The sequence below is a fragment of the Schistocerca americana genome, chromosome 6, assembly GCF_021461395.2.
Source record: "Schistocerca americana isolate TAMUIC-IGC-003095 chromosome 6, iqSchAmer2.1, whole genome shotgun sequence".
NCBI classification, from domain to species: Eukaryota; Metazoa; Arthropoda; class Insecta; order Orthoptera; family Acrididae; genus Schistocerca; species Schistocerca americana.
Genome location: NC_060124.1, coordinates 164411433 through 164433477, shown reverse-complemented (window position 1 = coordinate 164433477; position 22045 = coordinate 164411433). Strand labels below are relative to the sequence as shown.

The 22045-nt window shown below is 41.8% G+C and overlaps 1 long non-coding RNA gene and 1 other non-coding gene across 2 annotated transcripts in view; one reads left to right on the top strand and one right to left on the bottom strand.

Moving 5' to 3' along the window:
• The window catches only part of LOC124619843, a 101422-nt gene that overhangs the window by 34852 nt on the left and 44525 nt on the right, over positions 1-22045 (top strand). The window contains exon 2 of the long non-coding RNA XR_006980142.1: positions 5685-5843. This is a non-coding gene — a long non-coding RNA (uncharacterized LOC124619843). The remainder of the gene's footprint in view (positions 1-5684; positions 5844-22045) is intronic.
• Trnal-caa lies at positions 332-406 on the bottom strand. Its single transcript has one exon. It is a non-coding gene; the product is annotated as a tRNA-Leu (tRNA).

Sequence of the window (22045 nt, the reverse complement as noted above, 5' to 3'; positions counted from 1 at the left end):
GTATAAAACTTCCTGGCAGATTAAAACTGTGTGCCCGACCGAGACTCGAACTCGGGACCTTTGCCTTTCGCGGGCAAGTGCTCTACCAACTGAGCTACCGAAGCACGACTCACGCCCGGTACTCACAGCTTCGTTTCTGCCAGTATCTTGTCTCCTACCTTCCAAACTTTACAGAAGCTCTCCTGCGAACCTTGCAGAACTAGTACTCCTGAAAGAAAGGATATAGCGGAGACCTGGCTTAGCCACAGCCTGGAGGATGTTTCCAGAATGAGATTTTCACTCTGCAGCGGAGTGTGCGCTGATATGAAACTTCCTGGCAGATTAAAACTGTGTGCCCGACCGAGACTCGAACTCGGGACCTTTGCCTTTTGCGGGCAAGTGCTCTACCAACTGAGCTACCGAAGCACGACTCACGCCCGGTACTCACAGCTTCACTTCTGCCAGTATCTTGTCTCCTACCTTCCAAACTTTACAGAAGCTCTCCTGCAAACCTTGCAGAACTAGCACTCCTCCAAACTTTACAGAAGCTCTCCTGCGAACCTTGCAGAACTAGCACTCCAAACTTTACAGAAGCTCTCCTGCGAACCTTGCAGAACTAGCACTCCACAAACTTTACAGAAGCTCTCCTGCGAACCTTGCAGAACTAGCACTCCAAACTTTACAGAAGCTCTCCTGCGAACCTTGCAGAACTAGCACTCCAAAGCACTTGGAAGGTAGGAGACGAGATACTGGCAGAAGTGAAGCTGTGAGTACCGGGCGTGAGTCGTGCTTCGGTAGCTCAGTTGGTAGAGCACTTGCCCGCAAAAGGCAAAGGTCCCGAGTTCGAGTCTCGTTCGGGCACACAGTTTTAATCTGCCAGGAAGTTTCATATCAGCGCACACTCCACTGCAGAGTGAAAATCTCATTCTGGAAACATCCCCCAGGCTAAGCCATGTCTCCGCTATATCCTTTCTTTCAGGAGTGCTAGTTCTGCAAGGTTCGCAGGAGAGCTTCTGTAAAGTTTGGAAGGTAGGAGACGAGATACTGGCAGAGGTGAAGCTGTGAGAACCGGGTGTGAGTCGTGCTTCTGTAGCTCAGTTGGTAGAGCACTTGCCCGCGAAAGGCAAAGGTCCCGAGTTCGAGTCTCGTTCGGGCACACAGTTTTAATCTGCCAGGAAGTTTCATATCAGCGCACACTCCGCTGCAGAGTGAAAATCTCATTCAAGACCGTATAAGTTTGGTATTCAGTAGTTGTGGCACTGTTAGGTAAGCCCATCCACCATGATGCAGTCATACCACGTTAGATGAGGAAAATCAGTTTGATTGTCCTAAGGCAAAAAAACCACATTAAAACTAACAATAACATTAGCTTTTAATTTTCCTGAGGCCAAAAACTGCATAAAAAGGCAACAATGACATTTTATTTTAATTGTTGCGAGACTGGCAAAAGATTTGTTTAACATACTGTCCACCATTTTCTGTCACAAGTTGAAATCAAGAAACACCATGTACCACAGCAGATCGGATCATCTCAGAGGTCATGTTTGAATGTGTTGCATAATGTGTGCCCTTGATGCAGTTACTCAGCATATTTTAGATAACTCCACAGCCAGAAGTCACACTGATTAAGATCAGGTTATCTGGACAGCCAGGCTGTAGGTAAATGACAACTGATAATTCTAGAATTTGCAAAATGTTTCTACAGCAGTTGCTTCGCTGGCTGCTCGGTGATATGATGAACAATGCCGTCAACTTGCACCACACAGTTACCTTTGCAGAATGAAGTGCATTTGATTTATGAGCAGGTTTTCTGTTACCCATATTCTGCAGTTCTGTGTATTGACATGTCCTTGGAGATGGAAATACGAGGGTTATTCCAAAATTAAGGTCCGATCGGTCGCGAAATGGAAACGACTATGAAAATCCGATAAAGCTTTGCACAGATGTGTTGGGTAGTGTCTCTAGTATAACCCCAGTTAGCATCACGTCGCTCTTCTCATTTCTGAGCTCGCAGTGAGTGCGTAAAGATGTCTAGAAAATAGTGTCTGCCGCCAAGTACGAGGGCCTGGTGAGAAATTTCGCCTGAAGCTATGCAGCCAACATTACATAACTGTCGTGCTGTTTCGTCTTCACGACAATTCTCAGCCGCATTCTGCAGGGGCAATGAAGATGCTCCTGCATCGTTTTCAAATGGAAATGTGAGATTACCCACAATACAGTCCGCAACTGTCTCCCCCTGAGTTTCATCTCTGGTCACATGAACCGCTGTCTTTGAAGACAACATTTTGACACAGACAACGAGGTGTAGGCCAGCGTGGAGAATTGGCGGAAAGCACTGGCGGCTGCCTTCTATGATGAGGCTATTGAAAAGTTGGTACAACGCTATGACAAAAGTCTAAGTCAGAACGGCGACTACTTAGAGAAGTAGCTGAAAGGTGTAGCTAATTGTTACAAGTAAAACATTTCTGATGTTCACTGTGGTTTCAATTTGGCAATCAATCGGACCTTACTTTTGGAATAACCCTCGTAGGTTTTGTCTGTCCACAGAATGTCCCATGGCTATTCAATGTTCACACCCATGTGAAAGAAGTTCTAGAGCAGACATTTGTCTTCCTGTCATGTCGGCATGAAGCAACTATTGAACATCAGTAATTTTCTATGGATAGCAATGCAAAATACCTCATACAGTTTTATGCAAAGTGCTCACTGATAGGTCCAAAGTTCGGCTGACTCCCTGTGCACAGCACATTTACCCACCATCACTGAACCCCTCCTGCAATGCTGTAGCTACATCTCTTACTGATGCCAAATCAATTGTTTACCTGCCTCTGCCACACTGAACTTCAAAAGAACCTGTTTCTTTGAATTTTGTAATCATTTTCTCCAAATCCTTTGCAGGCACATATATGATGTGTAAAATATTGTACCACATCAATAATTTGTTTGCAGTCTCTCTCAAGAGAATGAATTATTTTTGGAAAAGCAGCATAAATTCAGCAAAGTCTCATTATGTTGACTGAAACTACAATAAAATGTATATTTCAATGAATGACCTATTTCACTGATTAGCTTTCTATGGTTCTGTAACTTTATGCACCTCTGTAACTTTATGCACCTCTTTAAAAGTAATACTTTGATCACAGATTTTTGAAGTCATGAAGGTCTTAGTGCAGAAAATGTAGAAATAAGTGGAGCAGCACCATGTCTCTCTTAAAGAACAGAAGACTTCAGAAATGAAAAACATTTAAAGCTTTCAAAAGATATGAAATATAATTCACTCTGCAGTGATTTACCATAGAACATGTCAAAATGAATCTTAATATGGAAAAGAAAGTAAATAATAAATGGATAGTTCTTGGTGAATCTGATTACATGTTTCAGTAAAACAGCAACCAGATAATCAGGCAAAAACATCTTTGAATTTTAGCCCATTTCAGCTGACAAAAATTTGTCACCACCCTAAATCAGTCTGGATGGATACTAATATATACACATCAAAAACAGTTTTGCATCACCTTGGTTCCAAGAGTCTTGGAACTTGTACAGAAAATTGGAATAGAGATCAACATAAACATATCTCTTCCCTTTTTATTGGTCATGAAAACCACACATTGCATGTTGTACCATACAGCGAGACCTTTCAGGGATGGTGGTCCAGATTGCTGTACACACTGGCATTTCTAATACTCAGAGCACGTCCTCCTGCATTGATGCATGCTTGAATTCGTTGCAGCATACTATCCACAAGTTCATCAAGGCACTGTTGGTCCAGATTGTCTCACTCCTCAACGGCGATTCGGCATAGATCCCACAGAGTGGTTGGTGGGTCACGTCGTCCATAAACAACCCTTTTCATTCTATCCCAGGCATGTTTAATAGAGTTTGTGTCTGGAGAAAATGCTGGCCACTTTAGTTGAGCGATGTCGTTATTCCAAAGGAAATCATTCACAAGATGTGCATGATGGGAGTGCGAATTATCATCCATGAAGACAAATGCCTCGCTAATATGCTGCTGATATGGTTGCATTCACTTATTATACAGGCATGATGGCACCTTCCATGACCACCAGCGGCGTATATTGGCCCCACATTAATGCCACACCAAAACAGCAAGGAGCCTCCACATTGCTGCACTCGCTGGTCAGTGTGTCTAAGGCGTTTGGCCTGACGGGGTAGCCTCTAAACACGTCTCCGACGATTGTCTGGTTGAAGACCTATGCGACACTCATCAGTGAAGAAAGTGATGCAAATCCTGTGTGGTCCATTTGGCATGTTGTTGGGCCGATCTGTACTATGCTCATGGTGTTGTGGTTACAAAGATGGACCTCACCATTGATGTCAGGAGTGAAGTCGCGCATCATGCAGCCTATTGCACACAGTTTCAGTCATAACATGACATCCTGTGGCTGCATGAAAAGCATTATTCAACATAGTGGCATTGCTGTCAGGTTTCCTCTGAGCCATAATCCATAGGTAGCAGTCATCCATTGCAGTAGTAGCCCTTGGGCGGCCTGAGCGAGGAATGTTATTGACAGTTCCTGTCTCTCTGTATCTCCTCCATGTCCAAACACCATCACTTTGGTTCACTTTGAGACACCTGGACAATTCCCTTGGTGAGAGCCCTTCCTGACACAAAGTAATGATGCAGACATGATCAAACTGTGGGTATTGACCGTGTAGGCATGGTCGAACTACAGGCAACATGAGCCGTGTATTTCATTTCTGGTGGAATGACAGGAACTGATTGGCTGATGGATCTCCTCTGTCTAATAGGCACTGCTAATGCATGGTTGTTTACATCTTTGGGCGGGTGTAGTGACATCTCTGAACAGTCAAAGGGACTCTGTCTGTGATGCAATATTCACAGTCAACATCTGTCTTCAGGAGTTCTGGAAACCAGGGTGATGCAAAACTTTTTTTGATGTGTGTAGATCATTCATCAGCGAGGTGGCGCAGTGGTTAGACACTGGACTCGCATTCGGGAGGACGACGGTTCAATCCCGCGTCCGACCATCCTGATTTAGGTTTTCCGTGATTTCCCTAAATCGCTCCAGGCAAATGCCGGGATGGTTCCCTTCAAAGGGCACGGCCGACTTCCTTCCCCATCCTTCCCTAATCCGATGAGACCGATGACCTCGCTGTCTGGTCTCCTTCCCCAAAACAACCCAACCAACCCATCACTATTATTGTCCTCCTTCCCTCTTTGTCATCAGTAATGGGCTAATCCATCACCTATTATGAAAGCTGAAATATAGAAGAAATTAACACACCATTTATCATCATAACAGGTGCAGAGACTGCTCTATTGCAGTTAAGCATGTCCATATTTTAGCTATAGGCTTGATATTAAGAAACAGATAGAAAGGCAGACATTTGACTTCTGTAAGTACATTGGCAACAGTAAAAACTGTAATTATTATGTTTTTATAAATGGAGACCTTTGTAAAATGTTCTGTCATTAACTACTCAGATATGCAGCAGTTTTGCGCATATCTCTGCTGGACATTTGTCATTATTGTGGTATGAAAAATTTTACCCCCCCTCCCCTTTCCTGTTTACAAAAGTACTTCTGATCACCCTGGATGTGCTTGTTCTGACATAACACATTTATATAAGTACTTTGATTAAATAGTAATGCTCAGTTTGTTAAATGTAGCAATATTTTAATAATGTTATGATTGTAACGTAATATGCCTTCTTTGCAGGCAAAATACAATAAAAGAGTATGAAGAAAAGATTAAAAAGTCTTTTGTGAAGGTGAACACCATGCTCCAAGAGTCAGTTAGTTATCAAAATGAATTTCATAAATTTCTGAAAAAATATTCTTCTGAGTCACAGAAGCGGTATATGACTATTAAAGAAGAGTAAGTAATTTAATTTATTTCACATATTCTCCACACCAAATTATTGCTGTTGAAGTAAGAGGTTTAAATATTTTATGTTTTTGTGGGCTTGTGTGAAAGAATACTGCTTTAAACCCCATGTTTGTAAATTGTGAATAGTTATAAATTATTAACTGAATAATAATTATAATAATAGAGGGCTTATGACTCTGTAGATAGATGAACCCTTTTCTCCACACTGTTGGAACTTGACCTGGATGGGAAGACCCTAAGACTAGACCATGCAACCCTGAAGCACGTGATGTCTAAATAATGTAATTCCACACTATTCACCCATATCTCACTTCAGTCACTGCACACTCGATACACACATTGTTTCATAACACTTCACTCACTACCCACACAATCACACAAACACACACATACAATGGTGATCTTTGGGCCATTTTCTGTACCGCAGCTTCGCATTTGCTATCCGGAAAAACTGGGTCAGCATCCCTCTATAATGAATGAGATGTTGAGCTCAGAAAGAGGAAGAGGTGTTAGTATTGTGCTGTGCATAGCTTGGGGATAAGTTTTTCTAGAAAAGGAAAAGAGAAGGGAAAAACATAATGTGGAGGTGTTATGTGAAATGTTGGATGTTTTATAATAATTATTATTACAAGGTGTAGAACTTTGCTTCCACTGTTTGCCGATAGGCGGCGACAACAGTAAGTAGTGATCGAAAGAAACAGATCGCAGATGTCAGGCAGTTAGCTTGGACCTCGATCAACATAACCTCATTCAAACATTAGTCGTTTTGTGTCTGCATCATAAAGTCTTTCTTGATTGAAAAGTCAGTTTACAAGCCTAATTCTTGTTGTTTGCGGGAGGTGTTACTGTTTTGTTTCAATATGAAGAAAACAGTGGCTGAGTCTCATTGAATGCTCTCAAGTACGTATGGTAAGGGCGGTATTAGTCAAAGAATGTGTCGTGAGTGGTTTCAGCGCTTCAAGAACGGTGATTTTAACATCATAGACTGGCATAGTGGTGGAAGGGAGAATGTTTTCGAAGATGCAGAATTGGAGACATTGCTGAGTGAAGACTCGCATCAAACTCAAGAAGAATTGTCACAATTATGGGGGATGACACAGCAAGCCATTTCAAAACATCTCAGGCCTATGGGCATGATTCAGAAAGAAGGAACTTGGGTCCCGTGTGAGCTGAAATCAAGAGATGTTGAACAGCATTTGTGTGTTTGTGAACAGTTGCCTCAGAGGCAAAAACAGAAGGGATTTCTACATTGCATTGTGACTGGGGACGAAAAATGGTTTCATTATGATAACCCTAAATGCAAAAAATCATGGGGATATCCTGGCCATGCTTTCACATCAACGGCCAAACCGAATATTCACAGCTCCAAGATCATGCTCCGCATTTGGTGGGACCAGCTCAGCGTCGTGTACTATGAGGTGCTAAACCCAAGTGAAACAATCACAGGTGCTCATTATTGAACACAATTAATCCGTTTGAGCAGAGCATTAAAAGACAAACGGCCGCAGTACAGTGAGATTCACGATAAAGTGATTTTGCAGCATGATAACACTCGTCCCCATGTTGCAAAGGAGGTCAAAATGTACCTGGAAACATTAACATGGGAAGTCCTATCCCGCCCGCCGTATTCTCCAGACATTGCTCCCTCTGACTATTACTCGTGTAGATGAATGGCGCATGGCCTGGCTGACGAACACTTCCAATCTCATGAAGAAGTCACAGATTGGATTGATTCGTGGATCGCTTCAAAAGATGAACAATTTTTTCGACGCAGGATTTGTACACTGCCCAAAAGATGGGAGAAAGTAGTGGCCAGTAATGGAAAATAATTTGAATGATACATGTGTAACCAATTTGTTTCATTAAAACCTCAAATGTTGGGGAAAAAACTGCAGAAGCAAAGTTGTACACCTTGTATTTATTTGTATAACATTTTTTTTACCAAATCCCTACTCTGTTTTATCTAAGTAATCCTTCAATATATAAATGTATTGCATAACAGGTACTTTTTAGCTGCTCTTTTAAATAAGTGTATTTTTGTAATTTCTTTAATCTCTTTTGGTAATTTATTGTACAGTTTTATTCCTTGGTAGAAATTGCTGTTTTGAGTTTTATGTTTATTTTTCTTGGTAAATGTAAGTAGAGTAGCTCTTGTTCCATGGTCATGGACAGAGCTGTTTGTGCAGTAATTACAAAAGTTATTTTTGATGTGTACAACTGACTGGTAGATGTATTCACACGGATCAGTTAAAATCCCCAGTGTTTTGAACAGATCTTTACAGTGAGGTTGACTACTATTTTTGGTTATTATTCTTATGGCTCTTTTCTGGAGTTTGAAAATTGTGTTCATATTTTGTGAATTTGTTCCCCCAAAAAAGAATGCCATAGCTAAGATTTAAGTGTACATATGAATAGTATGTAACTAAAAGACACTGCATGTTACACACTGATGATAGGATTCGAAGGGCATAACATGATGATAACATTCTGTTTGTAAGTTCCTTTGTCTGTTCACACCACTTCAACTGAATCAGTATTCATTCTTAGAAATTTTGCATTTGTTACACAGTCTGTAAAGGTGCCATCTACATTTAATTTAACATTGACATTTTCCCTCTTCAAACTGAAATTCATTGCATTAGTTTTCTTTATGTTCAATGTCACTTTATTGTTTATTGATGAATCCTAAACTTCCTTGAGAGTTTCATTTGCATTCTCTACAAGGAGTTCTCTTGTTTTCTCAGTGACTATCATATTGCTGTCATCGGCAAAGAGTATTTTTTCGCCATGAATGCGTCCTAAATGAAACTGTTTGAGAATGGATGGAACTGCTGTCACCAGAAGCTGAACTGAAAGTTGGCTACAAGAAAGATAACCTCAATGTACCGTGCTAGCTTTTGCTGATGACCTCACCTCACCTCACTGGCAATCAGTATAGAGGAGGCTACTTAGAATATACAAGGCCTCTACCATATGTAGCAGGTAAGACTGACCTGAAGATCAACATCCAGGAGAATGAATTAATGACCAAAATCAAGGCACCCCCTCTACAATCCCACTAGAAGGCATCACCATAAGAAAAGTATCTACAATCAAGTGCCTAGTAGAGTGGATCTGTACAAACCAGAGCAAGAACCTGGTGATAGATACAAGATGCACCAAATCAGAAAAGAATTATCACTTCTGCAGAAGTATCTACTCATCCAAGTGCTTCTCCAAGAGCCTCAAATGCTGACACTACAACTTGGCAGTAAAACACTCTGTTCTGTATCCATCTGAATGCCTCATAATGGCAAGATGGGGCCCAGACAGGAAACTGGAAATAAAGGAGTGGAAAAGTTTGAGAATTATACTAGGATGTGTAAGAGAAGAGGTGGGTGCATACAGAATTTGGTGCAACGACGAGCTGTACAAACATCAGGAGGACTTGTAGTGTGAAAACGAAAGGTGATTTGCTTTTAGTGGGAACATAACCTGCATGAATCCCTGCAGACTCACCTACAGGATCTTCAAAGTAACAGGTAGAGGGAAAGCCTACACATCATAAAGTCAGATTTGGAATAACGGAGATCAGACTGGACAAACCACAAGGCTGACTGTGGTTCCAGAGAGTTATCCAGCAGGGAGTTTTCCCAGTGTTCATTACCAGTAAGAAGGCCACAGGAACAAAGTGGATGGAGGAGAGGAGGCTGGCTCACAGGTGAAAGATAGACTACTGGAAGATCGAAAAAAAAATGCTGGAAGATAGATACAAACCCTTTGGTCCTCAATAGGTCCAAATGACGAAGAAGAAGAAGAAGAAGAAGAGTAGGGGCAATCTGTTGACTTGTCCTATAAATGATGAATTCTATAGTGATGAATTCTAAAGTAGGATGTGACTCAACCCTACCATTCTGTGAAGGTTATATGCAAAAAATAAAAGTCTGATCTAAGAACAATATATGAAGGAATAATATAATAATACCATGAGCTGGGGTGAATGCAGTGTGGTGTAGTGGTTAGCATTGCTGATGGGCATGCTGCAGATTGCCAGTTCAGTCCTTACCACTAGCAATTGTTTGTTATTTAGTATCTATCATTTCTGGAAGGTTCTTGAAATGTCTTATTGTTGTGGTCCTCAGTCCAAACACTGGTTTGATGTAGCTCTCCATACTACTCTACCCTGTGCACACCTCTTCATTTTAACTGTTGCAACATACATCCTTCTGAATCTTCTTACTGTATTTATCACTTGATCACCACCAGCCAAACATGCCAGGAAGAGTGTTCTCAGCCAACTCTGAATTTTGCCACAGCCTAAAATAACACCCAGCACCGACCAATGCAGGTACCATCAACTCCTACACCAGGTAGAATGCCCCACAGGAGAACTGATCTTTGGAGGAGGGAGGACAACATATCCGTGTTTTTTCTACTGTGGATGTGCTGGACAGGCTGTAGAATACTGAAGAAAAAGCAGGCAAGTTTTACACAGATATCACACCACCAGATACCAACCATCATAACAGTTCTGTTCACGGCAGTCAACTGCAGACAATTATAGTTGACCTGTGAGATGAAGTCCATGGTTGTACTCTAGATGAGATCGCCTGCAAACATGCAGTAACCATTCCCCATTGCAATTCAGAGGAACCAGCCACTCACCTAGCTGCTGACTTTAGGAAAATTAAGTGAGTGAGGTGGAGATGAGGCTGCCACAAAAGCATGAACGACAGTCAGCAAGATGTCAGGAGATCTCGTTGACATCACCATAGATGGTCATCCTGTTTGAGCGTTCCTTCTCTGTAATGTCAGAAACTTATCGTCATCAGCTAATGAAGTCTACATTGTGTGATGCAAATGCAAAAGTACTGAAAGTCACAAACAGGAAATGCATCCAGCTGAAAGGACTATGTGTTGCATGATGTCAATGAAAGAACACAGACCTTAAAATATGTCTTTGTATCAGAATGTAACTGTAATGTTATTCTGTGATGGAAGATCAGAGCTCCAAATTGACAAAGCTGTTCCAACAAGCACACATAATAGAGATTGCTCTGAGCAGTTGTTTGCCATTGAAGGTATTGTTACCCTCGTGTTATCAATGAAATGAGTCCCAGTTGTCAAACAAGATCCTTAGATAAATTCTGAAAATTTTGTTGATTGCAGCCTCATGAAGATTGTTGTAACTAATTTGCTGTAGTTCAAAAGTAACAATGAAGTAAATAATTACAATATCAAAAGGAAAAAATTACATTCTTTACACCACTCTACGGTTGGCTTTAGCACAAAAAGGGGTGCTCAGTTGTGCAACCAAAGCTTTGATCACTTACCCAGTAATTTAAAATGTCTGATAGACAGCAAAGTAAAATTTGAAAACACAATGAAAAATTTTCTCCTTGACAATTCCTTCAATTCTGTTGAAGAATTTCGATTATTATAATGTGTTGTGCATAGAAATGGCTTTTTCTACATCATTACAATTTACCATGCAAATTATCCATGAAACATGAAACGAACTAACAAAAAGCTACTCAGTTTCACGAAAGCAATGTACATGCCAGTGACGATCATCAGCACTGTATGTGGTCAAGGAGAACTTTGGATTACTGTCACAAGCAGCCATAACTCATCCCTAAAGGTATGTGCACAGGGACAGCTGAACCAGACCAGGAAGGACAGCTTAGTAACATTGACAAAGAATCATGCTCGGCTAATACTACAGATAAAGTAGGGAAGGAAGCTACTATTGAACTGCTAATAGGATTGGCCTGAATGAGGAACAATGTTGGCAACTGTTAGCCATTCTGCATCAATTTTCAGATGCTTTCAAATTTGGAGTGGAGAAAAGAGAGACCAAGCAGCCCATGTTAAAATACAGTATCAACAGCAGGGATCGCCCACCAATTAGCAAGTGTTTGTATAGGTTGTCACCAGCTAAATGACACATACATTGGCAGGAAGTGAAGAAGATGCTGGAAGGTGACACTGCTGAACCTTCAGAGAGCCCTTGTTCCTCTTCTATGGTCCTTGTGAAGAAACACCACATGTGGTGTTTTTGCATTCACTACTGACAACTGAGCAAAATCATGAAAAAGATGTCTACCCGTTGCCTCACATTGATAACACCCAAGACTGTGTGAAATGGCCAAAGTATTTCTCAACTGTGGGCATGCAGACAGTCTACTAGCAAATCGAGGTTGACAAGGTTGACCTTGAAAAGGCTGCCTTCATAACACTTGACAGGCTGTATGAGTTCAATGTTATGCTGTTTGGACTATGTTACACTCCAGCCATCTTGGAGAATATGATACATCTTGTTCTGACACCTTAAATGGATGAGTTGTCTTTGCTATCTGGATGACATTCTCATTTTTTAAGACATTTGAAGATGATCTAAGTTACCTGAGAAACATATTGAAGTGTGTCCAGACTGCAAGTTTCCAACTGAATCTGAAAAAAGTGTAATTTCTTTGACCAAGTAATAAAACTCATGGACATCTAGTGAATGATGATGGAGTCCTTCCCTACCAAAAAAAGAGTAGTTGCGTATTTTCCAAATTATTTGCATATTCGTGAAATGAGAAATTTTCTCAGGCTATGCACATAAAGGATTTCTGACCAGGGATGCCTTGTGCAATAACTGCAGGGAGATGGCAAATTATCCTGGATTGAGGCACAAGAAAGGTCTCTTCTTGTCTTTAAAGAAGCTGTAACACGTTCTCCAGTTCTAGCTATGAAAATGTCAGGACAGAACTTCACACTGATTCTAGCAGTTTTGTGACAGGGACAGTTCTAGTTCAAAAATAGTGGGGTATTGAAAAGGTGATAGCTTAAGCTTCACAGTTCTCACCTAGTACGAGATGAACTACTCTGCAACTGAAAAAGAGGTTGTGGCAGAACTGCCAGAAAATATTAATATCTTTACTTTTTTGTACTTCATTTTACTTACTTTGGTTGTTGACTAGTTGGTGTGAGACATTCGTCATGACTGTTACCGTGATTGTAGAAAACTATTTCTTTGTGTTCTGATTTATCTTGTGCCAATAAAAATATTGCATAGTGAAAGTAAATGGTGTTTTCTGTCTTATAAGTATAACACACGCCGTACTGGTGACCTCCAATGTGCAACATACGTCCGATTCGACAATGTGGCCATTTACTTCGACATCTCCACATCGCTCACCTTCCGCTCCTTTCGGACTACAACATGATACTAATGGTGCCTCTAACTGCCTTTCCACGGTTTCCTATGCACAACGCCACCAACAACTGGGATAAAATTAGAAGATAAGTACAATGGCGTGGAGTTTCCTCCGTCATCAACAATGCCGTTGTGGACTCTTTCAACATCGTCAGTGATGTCACATGCTATGAAATCTTTTTTTACGTTCATCTATAACAAACCAATTATGAGTGCTGTGCCTAAATTTGTGACTCACAGTGCTTCGTATGTACAACCTCCTGTAACATGTAGTGTGCAACAGTGCCCCAACACTATGAACCTCACAGACTTTTCGAGCCCACAGATCACTTGGAGCTCACTATATATTGCTGATAAATCGGTTTTGGACTCATTCTCTCCCCACCCACTACAAGACTAACTACAGAAACAGATGGGTACAAATTTCAGTGACAATTACTGGTTGGACAGTCATCCCGCCCCGATTGTTTCTGCAGCCCTGGCTGCGCCTGCCGCGCCTCCCGCGCCAGCCGTGTTTAAACCAGCCGCCGCGAATGCCGCGAGTGACAGCTTCATAAACACTCCGCCAGTCCCATCCACTGTGCTATCAAATCTGTTACATCCACAACACAAGAGTGAGAAAATTCCTAAATTACCAAGGTTCACGATGGACAATCCGCATACATGGTTTATTTTGGCAGAGACTATACTCACTGCCCTAAACATTGATTCAGACAGTGCTAAATTTATTGCACTCGCTAATGCCCTAGAGGACCACGCTGAGTGGGTACAGGACTTAGTGCTGTTGGCGGCTCCCACAAATCGTTACCCACTGGCAAAACAACAGATCTGCGAACGTCTAGCTAAGACTACGCAAGAGTCTGTTTTGTACATACTGCAAGATGTACATCTCAAAGACTCGACTCCTTCACAACTGTGGCGACATATCAGAGCAGTCTTCGATAGCAAAACTATGCCAGGTGAAGCTTTACTTTCTTTCTTGGCTGTAAAGCTGCCATAAGCTATCCAACTGCAGCTCCTATCACACGATCAGGAACCTCTACAAGCGAAATTATTGCTGGCTGACACCACATATAAGATAATCAACAGAAGAAAGTTATCTACGTGTGCCCCTCTTGATATTACACCTCCCCCATGTGGCAGAGGCCGATCTTTCCAAAACAACAGACAGATTACACTGGCTGAGCACCAGATTCCACACCGTCCTTCACCATCCCATACCACAGCTTCAAGTGACATCCTTCACCTGGTAACAACACAGGATCAGCAAGTTTATCCTCTCTGCTGGTATCACTCCGTTTACGGTAATACAACCAGGAATTGCCGCTCACCCTGTGCAATGGGCCCAAACACGCGTGGCGGGCCACTATAGGCGCACCAGTCCACACTGTGACATCAAGTCGCCTAACAGGTCACAGGCTAGTACTTCCGAATTATTCTCTCAGACGTTTGTATATCCAGGGTATAGCTTCTCAGAAATTGTTTTTAGTGGACACTGGTGCCGATGTGAGCGTCATTCCACGTTCAATGGTCACTTCTACAATCACGCATTCGCCTCACCAAATCAGAGCAGCCAACAATTCCTCATTAAGGGTTTATGGTGTAACGCAACTTCGAATTTACTTCGCTGATACACATAATTATGAATGGACATTTTTGGTAGTAGAAATCGACGAGCCAGTATTAGGATTGGACTTGCTAACTGCTCATAACTTTTCTTTGGACTTAATTACACCTGCCCTCTGCTCAGTGGATTTTAAACAAAAATTTTCAGCGAGATTTTCCCCATCCATGCTGACAGAATGCAGCTCGAATACGTCCTGTCAACAAGACAAAGAGACAGTTTCTATTCTATCTGAGGAGGTCAAAGCTGCCGTAGTGAACTTTAGTTACGCAACGCCTTGAAATCGACCAACTGTCCGAAGACAATGCAAAGCTACTTCAGTGTTGTGATGTCCTGGCTGATGAACTGTGTGGGTTTCGAGAGGAGATCAAGATTAAAAGTAATAACACGCACGAACTACACCGGACCTGCATACCGCACTGCTGATTATACGCAGCCACAGTAGCACCTGCCACGACCCGGACAGCGAAGACGGCAACCCAACCAGCAACCCCACACCCTGCGCTTCACTGTCCGCCTTTCATCAAAACACAGAGGCAACAGCTGTTACAGGCGACGCCGTGTATGCGTGCGCAACGATTCCTTCGTGCAGTAACACTATAGTCAGTGGAACCCCACCGGCTGTCGCACAGCGCAGCTCCGCGGACAACACTGCAGCTTTCACTGGACTACCGTTCAATGATAACGTATTTCAGGTTAGTTCCCTTTCATACTTACCGCGCACCAACGATAACGTTGCTCCTTCCTACGTCCCTCCACGTATTTCAGCCACACCTATTCACAAAATCAAGGCCATTACTACGGGCATCTGTCACAGGCTTAACACAACTGAGGGACCACCTGTCCGTTCTCGCCCCCAACGCCTCAATGCATAAAAACTTACCGCTGTCAAAGAATGTATTAATGAACTTTTACGCTTGGGTATAGTCCGCCCCTCAGACAGTGCGTGGTCTTCCCCAATACATGTCGTTCCAATAAAGGACAATTCCTTTCGACTCTGTGGAGACTATAGGCGTTTGAACGCCAGAACAATTCTTGATAACTACCCTGTCCCACACCTCCACGACTTTCGACAATCCATGTTCGGTGCCAATTTTTTCTCTGTGTTAGACTGCAAAAAGGCATACCATCAGATTCCGATGCTCCCAGAAGATATCCCCAAAACTGCTATCATCACCCCATTTGGACTATACGAATATTTGTTTATGCCTTATGGATTGAAGAATGCCGCCCAGACCTGGCAAAGATTCATTGACACCATTCTACGTGGCCTTAATTTTTGCTATGCCTACCTAGACGACATTATTATTTTCTCCACAACTGCCAAGGAATACAAACAACACCTCCAACAGGTTTTTGATAGATTGGCACGACACAGAGTTGAGATTAACCATGACAAATCCCAACTGGAGAAGCCAGAGGTTATTTTCCTGGGACATTTGGTCAATAATGAGGGCATTCGTCCCACCTCAGATAGAGTACAACAAATATTTCACCTTCCCCTCCCTCAAACCTATAAAGAGTTACGTAGATACCTCAGAATTGTAAATTTTTTTAGACTCCACATTCCACATGCGGCATCTCTTCAAGCCCCTCTCACTGAGGCCTTAAAAGGAAAGAATACCACAGGTGACAGACACATAGAATGGGATCAGACCATGCAGCGAGCCTTTGACTCACTTAAGTACACCTTGGTGAACGCTATTACCCTGTCTCACCCTCACCCTGACACCTCCCTGACAATAACCACAGACGCTAGTGATAATGCCATTGGCGCAATTTTGCAACAGACCCTACCAACAGGTACTACACCCCTGCGTTTCTTTTCAAAAAAGCTCACCGAAATGCAGAGAAAGTGGTCCGGTCCGCATTTGATGGTGAACTTTATGCCATTTATGAGGCCGTAAAGTACTTTCGTACAGATATTGAAGCCCGACTTGTGACAGTTTACACAGCTCACAAGCCCCTTGTCGAGGCTCTCTGCAAACCAGCATTAGATGTACTACCCAGAAGGTTTCGCCATATGGATTTGGTATTACAATATGTTTCAGACTTTCAATATATCAGGGGTAATGACAGTGTTGCAGCAGACTACCTGTCATGCCTGTCCTCCCTGAAGACAGCTATTGATCCTCACCACTTACACGAGCTCCAGCTATCTGACCCAGAGATACAGCACCTTCCCTCTGACTCTGATACTTCCTTACAAATAGCTCTACTTCCCTTCCCTAATGATGATTGCTCTTTCTATTGTGGCATTAAAACAGATCATCCTCATCCTATAGTCCATAAAGCTCTTAGGAAAGATGGTTTCGACACAATCCACAATCTTGCTCACCCGAGCATTCACGCGACTACGCGCCTCATTACAGAGAGGTACGTTTGGTCTAATGTAAAAAGAGATTGTAATCGGTGGGCGAGAGCATGCATACCTTGCCAGAGAGCCAAAATACACAAACATACTAAACCCCCATTAGGCAAATTTACTGTGCCCTCAGGTAGATTCCGTCATGTCCATTTGAACATCGTCGGTCCGTTACCGATATCTAACAACTTCCGTTACTTACTGACCATGATAGATTGTACCACACGTTGGGCCGAGGCTATCCCCATCGCGGACATTACGTCCGACACTGTAGCTAACGCTTTTGTCCACCATTGGCTTTCTCGTTTTGGTTGCTCTACTTCACTTACCACAGACCAGGGGAGACAGTTTGAATCTAATCTGTTTAATCGCCTCTTTCAACTGTGTGGTATCAACAAATTTAGAACTACAACCTATCACCCGCAATCTAACAGCCTAATAGAACGAGGGCACCGTACCCTGAAGGTCGCTCTCATGTGTCATTCTTCCTCTTGGACTGAGGCACTCCCCTGGGTCCCTTTAGGTTTGAGGACGGTTTTCAAAGAAGACCTTAAAGCGTCACTTGCTGAGATGGTATACGGAGAAAACCTCGCACTTACGGCAGATTTTCTTGATGATCCTCCTCTACTTCCCAAGGATCAACTTCCCGAGTTGGTACAACAGGTTCGACAGCATATCACCAAGTTACGTTTTCCGCAACCTCGATCGCATGCTATTCCTCCGGTTTTCATTCACCCACACCTCAGTTCTTGTAACTATGTGATGCTTAGAGAAGACGCCATGCGTCCACCCCTTGCTCCACCCTACACTGGCCCATACCGGGTCCTGTCACGCTCTGAAAATACTTACACGATCCTCTTTAAGAACAAACCATCTGTCGTGTCCATTGAGCGCTTGAAAACAGCATGGATCCTTAACAACACCGACATACACGATAATGAATTTGTTTTGCAGGAAACTTCAGAGGCGTGTACTCTCCCTTCTCCACAAGCTTATCAAAACACTCTCTGCAAGTCAGGGCCCCCCTCTTCTATACGTCACGCCTCCGAGTGCCAGCAGTAATGAACTAGTGTTTCGAGTGAACTTGAGTGACTATGATGTGGACTCTATAAAAATACATTTTGTGGACACTTTTCTTTTTTTATTTGAAATTCAAAACAATTCTGTGTCATCTGACCAGAAAGACGTTAAGCTATTACAGTGCTTCAATGTGGCTCCTGGTACTTCACAAAATGACATTTCAGCCTATGTAAGGCCAATAATGTTTTATTTATAAGAGTAAGCCCCCCCCCCCCCTTTCTCCTTCATCTTCCCCAAATCCTCCTACCCCTATTGCTATCACCCGTGCTGGCCGCACCATACGGCCACCTCTCAGACTTCAAGATTACGTCATGCCTTAAATGTTTACCTTCCCTTTATCACTTACTCCTCATCACTCCTCCTATGCGCTCCACGCTCCTCGAGGTGGGGGAGGGGGGGGGGGCGCTCTGTGGCAGAACTGCCAGAAAATATTAATATCTTTGCTTTTTTGTACTTCGTTTTACTTACTTTGTTGTTGACTAGTTGGTGTGAGACATTCGTCATGACTGTTACCGTGATTGTCGAAAACTATTTCTTTGTGTTTTGATTTATCTTGCGCCAATAAAAATATTACATAGTGAAAATAAATGGTGTTTTCTGTGTTATAAGTATAACACACGCCATAAGTTCATCGTGGTTATTTGGGACTTTGTGTCATCAGCAAGTTCCAGCTGTATTTATTTGGCAAACCAGTCACTGTGGCTGACGAACCTGAAGCATCCATCAGGTCAGTTGATGAGGTGGGAATTGCAACTTCAGGAGTATTATGTTAATGGTGTACAAAAGCAGATGCAAACACAAGGACACTGACACTATGCTGAGCTACAGTAAGGAATGCCAACTATGGACGCATGTGCCACAGTTGCCTGTGGGACATGTCTTACCTGCAGCAACACCATTCTACAGAATTGAAATCTACTTCATGGGCAGGTTCTTGAAGTTGACAAATATGAATCAATGGATAATAATTTACACAGACTACCTCACCTATCTTGCTGTCACCAAAGCTGTGCAGACTGCTGAGGCTATGGAGAAATTGCAAAGTTAGAAGACATTTTGAAACATGGAGCATCATGTGTGACGATCTCAGATCATGGAAAATTTCACACTCAAGACTAGTATCAGAGATAATTTCACATTGCAACGTTACCCTCAGGATGACAACTGCCTACCAACCACATACGAATAATATCACAGAATGCTTCAGTCAAACATTAGTAGATATGGCCTTGATGTACATTGATGTTGAACAAAGAGATTGGTATGCAATACTGCTCGTTGTGACATCTGTATATAATACAATGAAGCAAATCACTACAGCCTTTACACTGTTCTTACTGTTCCATTGTTATGAGGTGAAAACAGAAGAGTTACAGTGTTTCCTTTTCAACTGGTCAATACTCAGGATGGCTATGTGAAACACCTCATCATCATGACTGAAGAAGCAAGGCAGCTGATTCACATATGGACCCTGGATGCCCAGGAGAAAGACCGAGAGCACTATAATGCCAAACAACAGCAGATGTGAAACAGCCCAGGAGAATTGGTATGCATTTTTATGCCTGTGCAGAAAGTGGGACTATCAGAAAAGTTACTAAAGCACTACTTTGGACCATATGTTATCCTTACTTTCTCGTTGGACATCATATATGAAGACAAGGATTTTAGCTCTTCGTGAAGAAGACAAAACTGCAGAGATGACATCCATGTCCTCCCTATGAAGCCCTACTACAGTCCAGACGAGCAATTGAAAACAGGAATTTCAAGACCCAGTTGATGATTGTCAAGCTTTTGTGGAAGAGGTTACCTCTGATAATCATCACAGTGAAGAGGATGTAACAACATGACCTGAAAACAAGGAGCCAACAGCACACCACCATGTAGAGGACCATTGACAAGATCTAGCTCCAGGATGATGGTGTCGGATCCAGTGAGAACTTCCAACTAAAACAGCAGGTTGCTGTTTCTTCAGGAGAAGGAGCAATACCAGGAGCTGTAGTGCTTGCAGTGTGGTGCAGGGGTTAGCATCATTGACTTGTTGTGAATCGCCAGTTCAAAGCTGACCACTAGTAATTATTTGTTTTTTACTATCTATCATTTCTTGAAGGTCCTTGAGAGATCTTATGGTTGTAATATCTGCATACTCCAGGATATACAATTTTTATATAAATCCCAGCATTTAGGAATATTCAGTGTTTGAATTAAAAGCTGCACTCTTTGTCTAGGAATTCAAGATCTGTTCCTGTATGTTGGTGTCGGTAATAAATGTGCTTTCAGTACTAAGTGTTGGACTTCACTGACAACTCTGCCTTTGGACTTGGTTTTGATTGCAATTTAGATGCAACAAAATTGAATGAAAAAAAATGAAAATGAAATCACTTATTTTGATTTTATTGTAATAGGATTTCTATCCAATGAATAGCAATAGTACAAGCTCTTTATGTAATTGTTTTAGCAGTTTTTGATGGTAGTGAGGGAAACCACAAATAATAGCAAATTGTTGGAATCATGTCCTGGGCCCTGTGCATCACCACCTAATAACTGTAACATAGTAGCAATGTTTGAGCAGCTTCACAACCCAGTCAGATGGTCACCTGTGTGCATGCCTACACACAAAAAAACACACACACACACACACACACACACACACACACACACACACACACACCACTACTCTGCCATTGATGATTTCTGCAGTTGATATGCACATAATACTATTAATTTACTTTCCACCAAGAAAAAAAGAGAATAAATCAAAGATAAATATATAATCAAACAGAGAATAATGATGCACTGATAATAGGAGACTTTAATATTTGTATAGATAGCCACATAAATATTAGATGGTCTTGTAAATATGGATTACAGGAGGTAACATGTTTGGGTAAAAGGCTATTGTAATTTTGTAAATATTGTGAAATGTTCCTTCTGAATACTTTGTTCAGAGTTTTTAACAGAAGAAATTATACCTAGAAAGCACATGGAGATCAATACTGGATGCCAGATATGGTTTTCTCCAGAGCATCACATATTAAACCATATAACAGGTCTCGATATTTAGATTACTGCTCTGTCTGTTGGAAGGAGGCTTCAACTGAGTGACGAAAGCAATGACAATGTTTGTGTGATAAGCAAAATTGTTAATAAAGCTTTATAAGTAGATTATGAATGCAAATCAAAAGTGAATTTTCACTCTGCAAAGGAGTGTGTGCTAATTTGAAATTTCCTGACAGATTAAAACCATGTTCCAGACCAGAATTTGAAAAGTTTCTATTCATGCAAATGATTGTTTAATGTGATTTTCCCATTATTTGATGAAATTAGTCTTGCAATTTTAAAGAAACAAAGGAATGTCAGTGTTAAGGATACAGACTTCTAATTTTTACAAAACTTTTCCTCATTTCAACTGAATATGCAAAAAGAGAAAAATTTGGATTTCTAACTTATGGCATGGTTTTCTGGAGACACAGTAGATCATATTTTAAAGAATTATATTGGATCCAGGAGACAAAATTCTAAGTGCTACTAATGTACTCATTTATAAGGAGGGGGATGATTTCTGTAAATTTCACTACTGTTAGACACACGTATTGAGAGAACGAGGTAGACAATGATGAATGCAAAGATGTCAGAGGGAGTACAAGGCCCAAGATATTCCATTGGTAGGCAGTGTGCCAATTTCTGTCCAGTGATAATAGAAGGGCACACTGAGAATTAAAGATGAGGTAGGATGGAATAACAACAATATTATGGAAAGGATACACTGCTACTCACCTTATATTGGAGATGCTGAGCCACAGATAGGCACATCAAAAAGACTGTCAATCAAGTAAGCTTTCAGTTGAGAAGGCCTTCATCAGAATTAGACAACATGCTCATATGGGTCCTGAGGCAAGGGGTTGGCAGCATGATTGTGTAGGGATGTATGAGAATATTGT